The 15,708-nt window shown below is 42.3% G+C and overlaps 1 pseudogene; it reads left to right on the top strand.

The window, feature by feature from the left end:
- The first annotated feature begins 573 nt into the window (after window positions 1-573).
- LOC112309226 (small ribosomal subunit protein eS4-like) lies at window positions 574-7,515 on the top strand (annotated as a pseudogene).
- Window positions 7,516-15,708: the final 8,193 nt, after the last annotated feature.

Here is a 15,708-nt window from a genome sequence, read left to right on the forward strand (position 1 = left end):
GGTCATGACCGGAAATAGAAGGCATGTCGTGAAACAGGGGAAGTGATCCAGGATCAAATGCAGCTTACCAAGCTAGAGTCAGAACTCAGAGGAGAGGAGCCAAGGGAAAAGCAAGCCAAAATGGACATCACTTACCAATATCTCAGGGCGCCTGAGGCAGGGCACCACCCCAAGCATAGGTCTGCACCAGACAACATCTCCTCCTTTAACAATAAACTGAATAAAAAGTCCTGAGCTCCTACAGTGCGCCAAGCACTATGTCAGGCAGTGAGGAACAGTGTGTTTTTGGTCATTTGCTATCCATTAACCTATTCTTCTGATAAGAAATATATGATTTTCTCTTAGGGACCTACTGCCACCCATCCTCACAAAGTCCACATTGTTTAGGGTCTGGGCCCCAGCAGGGTTGGAACATGTGCCTTGGGGCTGGCAAATCAGCACACTGAATCCCCCTGGTTAGTGATTGGTTCAAAGGTGGCTGAGTCAGTCAGGTTCCTCCAATCAGAATAAACCCAGGATCTAAAAGGGAAGCGTCAGGAAGATAGCCTTTTCCTGAGATTACTAAGAGTAAGAATAAAGTGAGCCTGGAATTGCCACCACCTTGTGGGTGGCAGAACTAAGGGAGAGAGAAATGGAATTCTGAATATATTGTTAGAGCCTCTGAATCCAGGCTAAGTCAGCCTGGCACTGGCCCTGAACATTCCAATTTTATGAACCAACAGGCTTCTTTTTTTTTTTTTTTTAACCTGCCTTGGCGTCAACGAATTGAATTTGTTTTTATGTCCTTTGCATGGACACCGAAAGTTTTGATACAGAGACGTTGATGAGAAAACATCATTGCTAATACTGAGGCAGCAGATGTGTGGTAAGTGAAAATTTAGAGAGATGTTTGCAGTGTGATGGGGGAGAGCAGAGAGGGAGCCACCGATTCTGTGTGGGGGAGTAAGTTTCCTCAGCCTGGGAAGGACGGCAGTTGGTGACGAGCCTATACTCCTACCGACCATAAGACATATGATCTCCCTTCCTACATGCCTCAAACTAATTAGTTCTAGGAGGATCCAGTGGTCTAGAAAAAATTTCTGGTGACTCCTTTCTTTCTCCAATTTCCCCTGGTCTGTGCCTTTCCATTAACTGGTGGATATTGCTGAGGACCCTACAGTCTTATACTGAGCAGGTGAAAATGTGAAGAGATATAAATATTTTCCTCTCTTTAGGGAAGCAGTAATTGGCATTAACCCCCCCCCCCATGACAAGAACAGTTCATGCAAATTACAAAAAAAGGGCCACTTATTGCACTGCAACTATTTCTTATGGCTGGACGTACCCTTGAGAAAAACACTACTGAAAAAACCCCATTAAATTCCTGCATTCCTATGACTCCTGTGCTATCCTAGCCGGACAGCCTACTTCAGCCTTCCGCAACATGGGGATGACTGCTGTGGCTGTGTTTTGGATTTGCAAGACTTGCTTGATAAAGATTGATAATATTCTGTGGGACATGCTGTCTTCGGCTGCAGGCTAGCATGGAAGAGGCAGAATAGTGAGGTGGAAAGAGCAAGACCTTAGAGTCAGATAGATCTATTTCCATTTCTTTCTGTACCTGATCAAGATAATTAGCTTCTCTGAACATTGATCCTTTAGTAAAGTGAAGTTAATAGTACTTCACTTCCAGGATTTCTGCGAAAAGTGAATAAGACCAGTGCCTTGCACATTGCTGCTCACATTCTATTTTGCTATAAAAGAATGTTACAATCAGTGTGTATTTTAACTGACTTCCGTCTCTAAAAACAAAGATCTTCTAAACATTTAGCCAGTCTCCTACTTTCCCTTCTCAAAGCTCAGTGTAACCCAGCTTACTCTCTTCCATTCCCAGAGAAGAACGTGAAGACTGGAGTTTCCATCCGCAACTTGCAAAGTCACAGGGAAACTGGTGAGCCATGTGTCCAGCTGGGACCACAGTGGGGAGGGCAGATTAGAGGATGACAGCTGGCCTGAGAGAAACCCTCCCTAAAAGGATCTGGAGCTCTAGTCCAGGCTGCAGAGCCTTCGTGGCTGAGGTCAGGTGGCAGATTTCTTCCCCATTTTTTTACCTGCACAGTCACCACCACCAGGCTGGTTCGGTAACACAGCTTGACTTCTGTGCAGAGACCCCACTAGAGTGCATGCTCCTTGAGGGGACACACCTGACCTTTCATTCACTGCAGGGCCTCTTGGCCCAACCAGCACTGGGCCTGAAGTCCACACAGACTGAATATTTAGGAAGCACTGTATAAACAGTGAATCCAGAGCCTGACCGCCGCCCCTCCTTCCTCACTCTTTTCCCAGGGCTGCACCTGGCTTTGGGAAAATGTGAAACACTGATTTAAATCCTCTTGCCAGATAATACGGCTGTCCTTTTCCCTCCTAGCCTTGACTACACAGACAGGCATCCAGAGACTTTAAATTGACTCCGAAGGTGGCGGGAGATACTTTTGATGATTCAAAGGAGATTAGAATGGGCAGGCGAAATGGCCACGTTGGCCCTACAAACAAACAAAAAGTTTGATTTCCGGCTGGGTATTGTGTTACATTATATTGTTAAGGAGCTGACACCCCCAAATATGAGTAGTTTAAACAGGACAATTTTATTTTCCTCTCACATAATGAGAAGGCTGGTGGCAGATCATCAAGGGCTGCTGAGATGGCAGCGCAGTGGCATTGATACCCAGCCTCCCTGACTTTCTTCTCTGCCATGCTTAGCATGTGGCTTCCATCTTCACAGAAACCACTGGTGCTGAAAACATCACATCCAAGTTGGAAGAGGAGGACAAGGGAGTGCCCGCCAGCTGAGTAGCCCCCTTGAAAAAGCTCTCCCAGAAGTCCTGTCCAAACTTTCCTATTTCACCTCCTGGGCCATTCATTCTGCAAGGAATGGAAGTAGAGCATATGTTTTTAGAGCCTGACATATTTACACCTCCCAAATATAGAAGTTAGTGAAGAAGAAACTGGGTAGGCAATTAACAGTTTCTGACCAATTATCGTATCACTCAAGATGAGTAAATGAAGATAACAGAAGTCATCCTGTAAATTTATGGAGAAATAGTTGAGAGGGTGAAAGAGCAGACTTGATGAGGCTGTGCTGGAGGGGAAACCCGAGAACCCCACAGTAGGACCGGCCAGCTGTGCACCAACCAGGAGGCTACTGCTCTCAGAATAACCAAGTGTCTCCGCCACTGGGCTTGGGGCAAAACCCTCTCCCTGTGCATGGCTTCCTCCTTATGTGGCTTCATTCCTCCTTCCAACTTGGCAAGGACTGTGCTCTCATGTGGAAACATGAGAGCTGCATGAGAGTCTAGGAAATGGAGTTGTTAGCCTTTGAGTCTGTGTAATACATAAAGCAGGCTAGAATGACTGTTGAGTAAATCAATTGGCAATATTTGCCCCAATATTTTAACCCGATCATGTAATACACAAATTCGCCATTCTCAGTAACTATATGTTCTTTCCTTTATAAATTCACTCATTTACTTAGCAAACATTTGCCAAGTGCATGCTTTGTGTTAGGTACCTCGCTAGGTGCTATGCATGAAAGTTAAGTCTGCACTGGGGGTGAGGAGATAAGGGCTAACAGTGAAGTGATTTGTGGAGGACCAGAAGGTGCTGGCAGCCTCTTCTCATCGCCACGCGTTTGTTTCTGTGAAGGATCACATCCCATCATTTTCAGACCTCCCCATATATCCAGAGAAGCCAGAACCTGAACTTTCAAGTGACCTCTTCACATTGTTAAAATCAATGATTTTTAAACACCGGCTGCACATTACAATAACTTAGGGATCTTTCAAAAGTACTGCTGCCTGCCCCACTCTAATCATGAGAAAAACATCAAACAATCTCCACATAAGGGACATGCTACAAATACCTGACCAGGAATCCAGAAACAAGGCAAGCGTGAGAAACTGACAACTAAGAGTAGCCTAAGGGGACCTAACAACTAGGTGTAATGTAACCTGGATGGGACCCTGGAACAGGAAAACAAATGAGAGAAAAGCCACGAAAGTCTGAATAGAGTATGACAGTTAATGATAATGTATCACTATGGTTCATTAAGTGGCCTGTACCATAGTGATGTCAGGGGTCACGGGGGGAAACTGGGTGTGGGTGTGGGGAAATCCTCAGTGCTAGAATAAGAAAGTTTATCCAACACAAATAGTGGTGACCAAAAGCACTCAGTATATGTTAGCCCCGTTGTTCACGACCGCACAATTTTGTATGAATATTTTGTGGGAAAGATAAGAGAATAAACTGATGATAGAGAACCCAGTGAATTAAGAGCTCAAGTTTTTTGTGGGGTCTTTTTATTTTTATTGTTGTTGCTGTTTTTAGCTTTATAGACTGACTAAATATTGATAGTAACTCCATTTATTTAGGTAGACCTTGAAGAGGTATAGATTTACTTGTGAGAAATAATAAAATTTGTACTTATAATACTGAAAACAGAAACAAATAGTGATGTCAAGACACTTCCCAGCCAAAGCAGAATCACTAAGAGGGTAGGACTCCAGCCCTGACTGGTTTGGAAAGTTCTCCAGGTGATTTTAATGTGCATTTGAGATTGAGAACCTGCTCTTTGCATTTGGCAGCCAATTCATATATTTAAAAACACTGTGATGGTAACACAAAACACCTGCGGGGCCATGTGCAGCCTGTCGCCACCAGTTGGGGGATGTTGTTCTACACGTTCAAGGCAATTGCAGTAGAGTTAGGGAGAAAGACATGTAATCAAATACAGGAGCAATGGCTGACATCCGTATCGAGTACGAGGAGTTTCAGAGAAGCAGTAGGGTTCCCGTGGGAGAGCGAATGGTGCCGGTGGTCAGCGTGACTGCCCTGTGTGTGGAATTCCTCCTGACATCTCTTCTCATTGCTACTTATTGTCTTTCCCTGTACTTGTCAGCTATTATTGTCCCAGGAAGCTGGAGTAGGGGAAGCAAATAAAATCCAGGGAAAGAGAATGGATCAGCCTTATTTCTCAAAGATGGGTCCTTGATCTGCCTGGTTGGTGGCAGCTGGGAGCTTTTTAGAAATGCAGACTCTCAGACCCCATTTCAGAACTATTCAGAATTAGAGTTGCATTTTCATAGTATCCCCTGGTGATTTATATTCACATCAACTTTTAAGAAGTGCTGACGTAAATTAGAACTAAGCACTAAGAGAAGGTGCGGAGGAGAGAGGAGGAGAAGGCAAGAGTTTAGTCACGAGTGTTGGACTCCATTCAGGGTTAGAAAGTGTGTAGAAACAGCCAGGTAGTTCTGTAGCAACCAAGAATGTTGGGGCAGTTCCTTGTTTTGGGGGCTATTATTCAGGGTCAATTCATCACTTCATTGCATCCAGTATGACAGAAGACCAATGGAATAGCATTGGCTGAGGAGGGGTCTGACTTTAAGAGTCTGAGATGATGCTCCAGGTGCCTGCAGCCTGCACCTGGCACTGAGGACATCCAGAGGCTCCATGCGTCTCACTCAGCACATGGCTGTTACATGACAGGCAGATCTTGGAGGACACTGGATGACAGGCTGCTTGGATTTTGTGTTTATGGGCAACAGTGGAGAGGGAGATGGACACGACAGGATTTTAAGTAGATTCAAGTTTCAGAGTTAGCTCCCCGTCACCACTGCAGAAAATGGGTTGGTGAAAATTGACCTTGGAGGCCAAGACCATTTAGGAAGCTAATGATGGGGGAAGGGCTAGGATAAGGTACAGAAAGAAGCCTTAGGTCTCTCTGATGGGTTACTGTGCGGTGGTGCTGTTGCTCACTGAGAGAGGGCGTGAACGAGGGACAAGGCGTTCCACACACAAGATGTTCCCCCTCATCTGCCGCTACTTATTAGTGTGCACTTGGGCTGTCCGTAATACCTTGCTGTTAAAGTGCTGCCGTTGCGCATTCATATATAAACTGGTGCTTTTAAAAGTTGGGATTTTGCGGGGAATGAGATTATATCTACAAGTTACGACTCTTTTGTTAACATGCCAAACAATTTAATAAAGCTTTTAAATTTTGCCGGTTGGCTTTCTGGAGAGACACACCACTCCTAGCTTACTGGCTGTCGTTAGTGCAGCGATCTGCACGCTGTCCCAGTGTACTGGGTTTCTATCACATAAACCAGTTTTAGCTCATTTGAAAGATGGGTCCTAGAGTTATTTACATATTGATTTCCGTAATGAGTGGTCCGCCTGTGTGTGTTGCGTGTGTTGTTTTGCTGTATTTTTTCATGCTACCTTGATATTTTATGTTGACAGTAGTGACTACCGACCTCCCACGGCTGTAACACTCTCAGAGTTTCAAGCTTTTAAAATAGGCTTTATTTCATTGTACAACGTAAGGTAAGAATTCACGTAATTCTTGATATTGCTATCTTACTATCCCAATAACATTCACTAAACAGTGACCCCTTTCCTGATTGGTATTCCTTTCGGTTATTATTCTTTTCTGGCTTCTAGAACAAACATCTACTACATCGGTCATTTTTAAGGTATGTCACTGATTTACAGCAATTCAATTAAAATGTGTGGATCTGTGCTTTCCCCATGTCTAATGCAGCCATGGCTCGTGGTCCCAAGAAGCATCCGAGCATGTAGCATCTCCAAAGAACTGGATGCTGGATAAACTGACCGGTGTGTTTGCCCCTCGGCCGTCTACCGGTCGCCACAAGCTGAGAGAATGTCCCCCTCTCATCATTTTCCTAAGGAACAGACTGCAGTATGCTTTAACAGGAGATGAAGTAAGCCAGATCTGCATGCAGCCGTTCATTAAGATTGATGGCAAGGTCCAAAGCAGTATAACCTCCCCTGCTGGCTTTACGGATGTGATCAGCATTGACAAGACCAGAGAGAATTTCTGTCTGTGACACCAAGGGTTGCTGTGCTGTTTGTCGGGTCACACGTGCGTAGGGCAGGTACAAGTTGTACAGAGTGAGGAAGATCTTGGCACAGAAGGAATCCCTTATCTGGAAACCCATGATGCTTGCCCTATACCCTGAGCCCCTCATCAAGGTGAATGACACCATTTAGATTGGAGACTAGCAAAATTACCGAGTTCATCAAGTTTGACACTGGTAACCGAGATGCTAGCCTGGGAAGAATTGGCGTGATCACCAAAAGAGACAGACACCCTGGTTCTTTTGATGCAGTTCATGTAGCGGTGCCAATGGCAACCGATTTGCCATCTGACTCTCCAACATTTTTGCTGTTGGCAAAGGCAACAAACCATGGATTTCCCTTCACTGTGGAAAGGGTATTGGGGCAAACAGAGCAGTGGGTAAAGTGAGCTGTAGGTGGCATGATTGGAAGAGTCTTTGAACTTAATTAAAGATAATACAGCATGATCAACTGCCTTTTTGGGATGGGGGAGCAAGGTTTTTGGTTTTGTTTTGTTTTCATTTATAGTTTCCTGCTACTCTACTTTATAACATGCAAAGCAGGTTGAATTTTTCAGGCAAAAATAAATGAATAAAATGTATGGCTCTTCCTTATAACCTACACCTTTGTGAAATTCATTAATAGTTTGTAAAAAGTCATATTATATTTTCTTTTTTCTGCATTTGCCTCTCTTTGGTTTTTTTTCTTAGATGACAATGGACAACCTTCCTATATGATAAGTAGAATCAATGACCAGGGGAAATTTGACATGTGCCTATTTTTGAGCTGAACATTTCTAATGTTATTGCTAAGTGTGAACTACTATCAGCTTTAAAAATGCACACTTGTTACCAAATTGAGAAAGAAAAAGTCCTAGAGTTTTAACCAAGAAAATATTTTGTATTAAATCAAAAACATTCTTTATGCTTATTCATATAATTGTGTGACCATTACTCTTTCCTGTTAATATGATGAGTCATCTTGTTAATGTTTTATGTGTTATATTAGCCTTGCACTCCTGACGTAAGCCTAACTAGTTTACCAGTGATCATTTGTATTTAAATGTTAGGAATAATTTAATTTTTTTCTTCTTTTCTGCCTTTGCTACCTTACATCTTACCTTCCTCCCACTTTTCCCTCCCTCACTTTTCTTTCCCCTTCTCTCCCTTTCTTCCTTTGCATCTATGCTGATAATTACAATTTACTATTTTGATTTTGGCCTTATTTAGCCTTGGGAAAGAAATCTATGATTAAATTATAAAATCAGTTCAGAAAATGTATTGTCTTTCCCACTTTTTTGAAACAACATGTAACAGAATAATTTATTTGAAAGATCTGCCAATTTAACAGGGCCAGGTACCTTTTTCTCCTCCTCCTTTCTTTTTATATTGAAACAGCTTTTTCTATTTTTTTCTATTTAGTTGTTGGCTTTTTTCCCCTCTACTATAATAAGCCTATTGAAATAAACTATCTGTAGTTAATTTTTTCCTCAAGGGTGGAATAACAGAGGTAATTGGTGCCTGTGGACTATTTTTTTTTAAATCCTTATCTGAGAATGCTTTTTTTATTTTTTATTTTGGAGAGAGGGTAAGGGAGAGAAATGAAGAGAGAGACATCAATTGGTTGCCTCCAGTACGTGCCTCGACCAGCATCAAACCCAGAACCTGGGCATGTGCTCTGACCCACCCCACAGCCCTTTGGTGAGTGGCGCGATGCTCCAACCACCAAAGCCACCTGGCCAGGGCTAGCCTTCTTTTTAAAAAAGTTCTCACCCTGGCCGGTGTGGCTCAGTGGATTGAGTGCCAGCCTGGGAACTGAAAGGTGGCTGGTTTGATTCCTGGTCAGGGCACAGGCCTGGGTTGTGGGCCAGGTCCCAGTTGGGGGCGGGCGAGAGGCAGCCAGTTGATGTTTATCTTGCACTTCGATGTTTCTTTCTTTCTTCTCCTTTCTCCTCTCTCTAAAAATAAGTGAATAAAATATTTTAAAAAGTCAGTTCTCAGTAAATCTCATAAGATGTTCTTCAGGAAGCTATACCAAGAAGAATGAGACTTTGTATTTCTGCTATTTCTGTTAACTTTTATAGTTTATGTTTTTGAAAACTCTTTTCATTTTGGTTAACCAGTGTTTTAATATATAATTGGAAATAACATTTCTCCATTTCTGTGAGTTAAAATTTTTGATTTGAATTGTAATAGCTTTATTCTGTCACTGAATGTGAGTTTTCCTCTTATTTTAATGATTAATACTTTTAAAAAATGTCAAAGAACAGCTCTGGCTGGGTAACTCAGTTGATTAGAGCATCATTGCAATAGGCCAAAGTTGTGGGTTTGATCCCCAGTCAGAGTACATAGAGGAATCAAACAATGAATGCATAGATAAATGGAACAACAAATTGATGTTTCTCTTCCTCTCTCCCCCTTCTTCTTTAAATCAGTAATGAAAAAAACTGAGAAAATGTCAAATAACCTCTTGTTATTGATCCCACAACTTTTTCCTACTTTATTTATGCTTAGTTTATTAGTTCTACTTTCTTAGACAGTATTACTTTACTTTTTCTTAGTTTCTCTTGATGCTTTTCTTTCTTTTTAAAAAGCAGATGATTTAGAAAATTTATAAAATAAGAAAAATTAGGGCCCAGTCTCCTAACCCAAAGATAATTTTGATTCATTTGCTTGCGTATTGTTTACGTAATTATGCCAGCCGTCTGTAACATTTTATATATTGTTGCACGTATGTGTGTATTGTACAGTGTGAATAGATTGATTTAAATATATTAGAATTATGTAGCTTATTTCTCTTCTGATGAAGGCTATTATTTAAGAGATTAATTTAAAATTTAACTTAATTCTGCTATTGTTCTTTATTTCAAATTGCACTCTTTTTTACTTTGGAAATATGGTATTGTAGACTCTGTTTCTTTTTTTCTTCGTGATTTGTGCCTTATTTTATTGATATTTTTGATGACCCATTACACTTGTCTGTTAATTCTCCTAATTTATTATGCTAATCAATTCCACACTTCACTAAATCTGGATCCTCCCTATTTGTCCGGTAGGACACTGATGTTTGAAATTTCAGTACTATTTCTGACCATTTTTTCCTCGTATGGTGATCTGGTGTTCTCAGGCCTTTGCTGTGTATTGTACCTTTTATTATTATATAATGAGTTTATTTATTCCACTTTGAGATAGCCACTCTTACTTTTCTTATAATCAAACAGGCATGCCATGTCCACCCTTCCTCTGTGTTCCCCCAAGCATGTTCCACAGTATATGAACGGGTTTACTGGGGCTGCTATAACAGGGTGCTCCACGCTGGGGGTTTAAACAAGGGAAATTTATTGTCTCACAGTTCTGGAAGCTGGAAATCCAAGATCAAGATGCTGGCAGGTTGGTTCCTTCTGAGGGCTGTGAGGGAAGGATCCTGGCCTTTCTTGGCTCGTAGATGACCATCTTCTCCCTAACATCTCTTCATATTGTCTTTCTTCCACGTGTGAATCTGTTTCAAAATTTCCCCTCTATAAGGACACCAGTTGGATTGGATTCAGGCTCATACTAATGACTTCATTTTAACTTGATTATCTCTGTATAGAGCCTGTCTCCAAATCAGGTCACTTTCTGAGGTACTGGGAGTTGGGACTTCAACATATGAGTTAAGAAGTTAAACATTCAGTATATAATATTTTGAGGGAATGTTTAATTCAATTCCACTTAATTCAATTCAATTTCACAAGTCTTTATTAAGCACTCAACATGCATTGGGTTCAATAATTGAGCTAGTCATACTCTTTTTTTGCACCTCTTTGTAAAATGTATCTTTATTTTTGCTACTCTTCTTTCATTCATGGGATTTTTTGAAAAATTGATTTGATAGAGCGAGAAAGAATGAGAGAGAATCATCGATTTGTTGTTCCACTTATTTGTGCGTTCACTGGCTGATTCTTGTATGTGCCCAGATTGGGAAATTACCATGAAACCTTGGCATATGGGGATGACTCTCTAACTAGCTGAGGTGCACGCCCAGGGCCTCACTCATTAGGTTTTGAAAGTCTGCTTTAAACTCTGTCTTTTTGAGATAATAATGATCTTACCTAATTTGTTTACTTTTCTAACATTTTTCAACATTATTTATTTAACACAGAGGTACCTGTTTACTCCTACAGCTTTCTTAGGCTGATGAGCTTTCTCTTCTTGGGGTGATAAGGAGCCCCAGATTTTCTGTGAAAGTGTTTCAGGGACAGAGGCACAGACAGACCCATCTACCAGCTCTGTGTGTGTGTGTGTGTGTGTGTTTTCCTTACATCCATTAGGCTTCCAGGTAAGTTTTCTTTAAAGAAAGCCATCCGTTTTCTAGATTCCCTTTACCAAGCCTAGTGCACCCGTCCCTCAGCCTCTGCGAACGTTGGCTGCCTATGACCCACAGCTGTGCTTGTGTTCAAAGAATTGCCCTCAGCACCCACCTCCTTGGAAGTAACAACCCCACCCCTCATCCTCAGCCAAAGAGCAACTGATGGTAGGAAGGCTGCCCTCTAGCCAGCGGCAACGACTCTGTAGTGTAGATTGGCTCCTGGCTCCCTGGGATCAGGATGAAGCTGGCATGCCTCAGTCAGCTTTTCCGCTCTGCTCTGTCCTGCTGCCCCAACCCTTTTCTCCAGAGCATTCCTCCACAAGTCACTTGCACAAGAATCTCCATCTCAGGTTCTGTTTCTAGGGAACTTGTCCTTGGACCAAAGGGTTTCACAACTAAATGCCATGTAAAAATCGTGTATCTAATTCAGTTATATTGTAACACATCTACCAGGACAAACGGAAACCCTGGTGGCTCTAAGGAAAGAAGTTAGAATTTATCCTTCTTCAGTGATTTGCTTGCAGTCTTCTGAAAAAGACCTCACTGAAAATCATTTTCAATATGCCAATTTAAGATGAATACCTAACCATTATTTTTGGAATACTCCAAATGAGTGGATATCATCCAACCGAAGTCTCAGAGTCTGATATGAAATTGTTGATATTGCCCAGGCTGGGTGGCTCAGTTGGTTGGAGTGTGGTCCCCTACACCAAAAGGCTGCAGGTTCAATTTCTAGTCATGGCACATACTTAGGTTGTGGGTTCAGTCCCCAACTGGGGCGCCTATGATCCTGGGTCAAGGGGCCTACGGAGGGCAGCTGAGTGATTTTTCTTTTGCACATGGATGTTTCTCTCTCTCTCTGTCTCTGTCTCTAAAAATCAATAAACATATCCTTGGGTGTGGATGAAAAATAAAAATATTAAAAAATTATATTGTTAAATATATTCTCTAGGGAGTATTATATTATTAATCTTTGTTTCCTATGGTTTTTTTTTTTTTCATTGCTTTTTTGAGAGAGAGGGAGGGAGAGAGAGGAACATCAATTGGTTGCCTCCTGCAGCGCATACCGGGGATTGAACCCACTACCTAGGTATGTGTCCTGACCAGGAGTCAAACTCGCAACCTTTCAGTTATGGGATGGCGCTCCAACAAACTGAGCCACACTGGCCAGGGCTGTTTTTATTTTTATTTGCTTCCTTTGATGGGAATTGGAAACCTGAGTTTGGGAGGCCTTGGACTCAGGAGACAGAGAATGAGGACAATTAGATAGATAAGCAGGTGAGAGGAGCTGGCACGTGGCGGAGAGAATTATCTCCAGCTGGGTATCCCACAGGTCCCTCAAACTCCATATGTGCAAAACAGAAGCATCTCGTCCCTAAATCATACCTGCCCTTCCCCCGTTCAGTAGATGGTGTGGCCATCTATCTGTCTGCACCTTCTGGTCTCCTCCCAGGCTGTTACCCTTTCATTCCGTCTTCTTCATACCTCTCTCTCCTCAGAAGCCTGTCTCACATTATTCTGTCCATTTCTCAAATATTTCTCAAATCCATCCACTTCCTCCATCCCCCTGTGCTACCAATCCTGTGTACACCACCATCACGTCATGCTTGGAGTCTGTGAGAAATTCGAGCCTTACATCCCCAAACCATCCTCCAGACTGAAGCCACAGTGTCTTCTGAGCCACCAGTCTGAACACGCCACCCTGCAGCTGACAGCCCTTCCGAAGACCTCCACTTGCCTCAGGATGAAGTCTAAAATCCTGACCGTGGCCCAGGTGACTGCACTTTCTTTGGCCTCTGCCAATTAACGTATCTTTTTTTTCTTTTTACCATTTTAAAATCTCCCTCTCCACATTCAGTCTTGCCTCAGTCAAAGCATGTTCCTTTCATTCCCCCCAGCCTCTTCCTGTCCTGCTCTTCCTCCCGACCCGTTTCCCTTCACCCAGCTAAGGCCCACGCACCATTCAGCTGTCAGCCTCTCCTGACCGTTTCCCCACCCCCACTGTTGAGCACCCTTGTCTTACATTCCCAGAGCCTCTATATGCTCCTTCACATCCATCATTGCGATGCATCGTTTGCCATCTTTCTTTCTCACAAGACTTCAAGAACTTTGACGTCAGCAAGCACATCTCTCTTCTTTCCACCATTTGTCCAGTGCCAGAGCTGCCATTGCTACACAATGAACCTTTGCACAAATCAGAACAAGGCTCCTTTCCAGGCAGATGAGTTGTAAAATGTCCCTCTCTCCCCTTTTGGAGGCAACCACAGGCCTCATTTGCCCCATTTGGTCAAGTACTCTTCTGCAAAGTACAAGCCACACAGCAATACACAGTGGCCTAAAAGGCCAACCCAAGTGCTTTGTGGGACCTAAGAGAAGATGTCCACATCTTTAGTAGATCTGGTCTAGCCACTGAGATAAATGTAAAAGGTTTGTTTATCACCCCTGCACAGTGAAACACGTAGCAGGAGACACTGGAGAATCCTTCAGAATAGATGAAATTGCAAAGCAAGGGAGACAGGTGTGGCCACTTACCCATCTGATAGAACTATCATGGCATTGCGATATAGTATGACTGGCAACATGTTTTTCTTAGTGAGTCGTGCACAAAATAAAGGTGCATCTTACAATCTGCAGCATCCTAGATTTGATAACATACAATGTGAACATCAGTTGGCAAGTTTTTCAACTGCATGTAAGAGAAACTGAACTCTAGTGGCATAATCAAATACAGTTAATTTTTTTCATGTGCCAGGAAGCATGGATGCAGGGCAGAGGCTACCAGTTGAATGATGTCATCAATCACGTTTCCCATCAGTCGCCAGGTGCCTTCTATGTTTCACTGCGTTCCTCAGCACGAGGCGTTTCCCCCCAGGGTACATAGTGCTCGCAGGAGCAGCTATGGCGTGGGCAGCTGGCACCGTCTGGCCAGCCTTGGAATTCACTGTGGCCTTACCTGTTTACTTACTTTCTATTATCCTTGAGTCGGAATTTCTTATTCTTTACTTTCAGGTTGCCATGTATTGTTCTATTCTTATCAACCGTGTGTTATTTAGCTGTGGTTTTCACTTTCTAAGTGCGCCATTGATACTTCATTAACTGTATTCTTTGCAATTTCATGGATTAATTTAGTTGTATCACAGTGTTCACAAGTTTATCGAAATTTCTCTGTATTGCTGCATGTTCTTATATTGCAGTCACATTTACTTATCTCTCAGAACCTGGTTAGTATCAGGTGATTCCGCTTGCCTTGGAGGCTTTGGGAAGAACAGGCATGCCTCATTGTATTGCCTCCACAGATGTAGCACCTGGTACAAACTGAAGGCGAGACCCTCCACCAGCAAAAAGATACGACGGGTGTTATTGCGGTGGTCTGGGGCTGAGCCTGCAATACCTCCCCGGCAGGCCTGTGCTGCCCATTCTACCACTGTGCGTAACTTGTCTTCTGTGACTTTGCTTTCCTCTTCAGTTTTGCAATTCCTTTTTTAATTTCTGTAATTAAAACATTTCGAGTTGAAAGCTTGCCTTTTTTGTCCTTGTTGTTACTGTGTTTTTCTTTTCCCCCCAGAAATTACAACTGTGTGGGTTTTATTAAGGGATTTTATCTTCAGAAATGACCTTTACTAATGTTCATAGAATTCATGTGGATATCTACCATGAAACTGTGTGAACACACATACACGTCTAGAGAAAGACTGGAATCTTTAATTCTTTCTCTTTATCTCATCTATTATCTTAATTATCTTAATTAAAAAGATTGTGTTTGTTACTAGAGTTTTATCATTTACGGATCATATACTAGAGTGAAATTGTGAAATTATGGCCAGTGGACAAAATTGGCTTCTTACCTGTTGTAGTGAGTGAAATTTCATGGGAACAGAGCCATGCCCATTCATTTAAACATTAGCTGTGGCTGCTTTTGGGTGACAAGGGCAGAGGTGAAGAGTTGTGACAGACCCCGCTCACAAAGCCTAAAATATTTACTATCTTACCCTTTAAAAATGAGTTTGCTCACCCCGGTACTCGGGTCTCATTTAATTCTATAGCAGCCTTATAAGATATGTGACTGCACCATTGAAGCTCTGAGAGGTCACATGATTTGCTCAAAGCAACATAACTAGTAAGCAACAATGTCAAGATCTGGTCCCCAGTCACGGATTCCACTTCACTATTTATGCGAGGCCTCTTTTATGTATTTATGAGGTTGGCCAAAAAGTGTACATGTTTTTTTCTGTAAAATAAAAGACACATTTTTGTTTCCACTAATAATTTATTGTTTTGGATATTTTGAGTACATTGACTATTTCCTGTGTGGTAAAACATCGGTTGTTCTCAATTAATGTCTCGATTTGATCGCCATCAACTTCAACTGGTCTAACTGGACTACGGAGCATCATCCATTGAGAAATCTCCAGCATGACACTTCACAAACCACTTTTGACATGTTCAAATAGTCACAGCACCTTCTCC

The sequence above is a fragment of the Desmodus rotundus genome, chromosome 3 (assembly GCF_022682495.2).
Source record: "Desmodus rotundus isolate HL8 chromosome 3, HLdesRot8A.1, whole genome shotgun sequence".
NCBI lineage: Eukaryota > Metazoa > Chordata > Mammalia > Chiroptera > Phyllostomidae > Desmodus > Desmodus rotundus.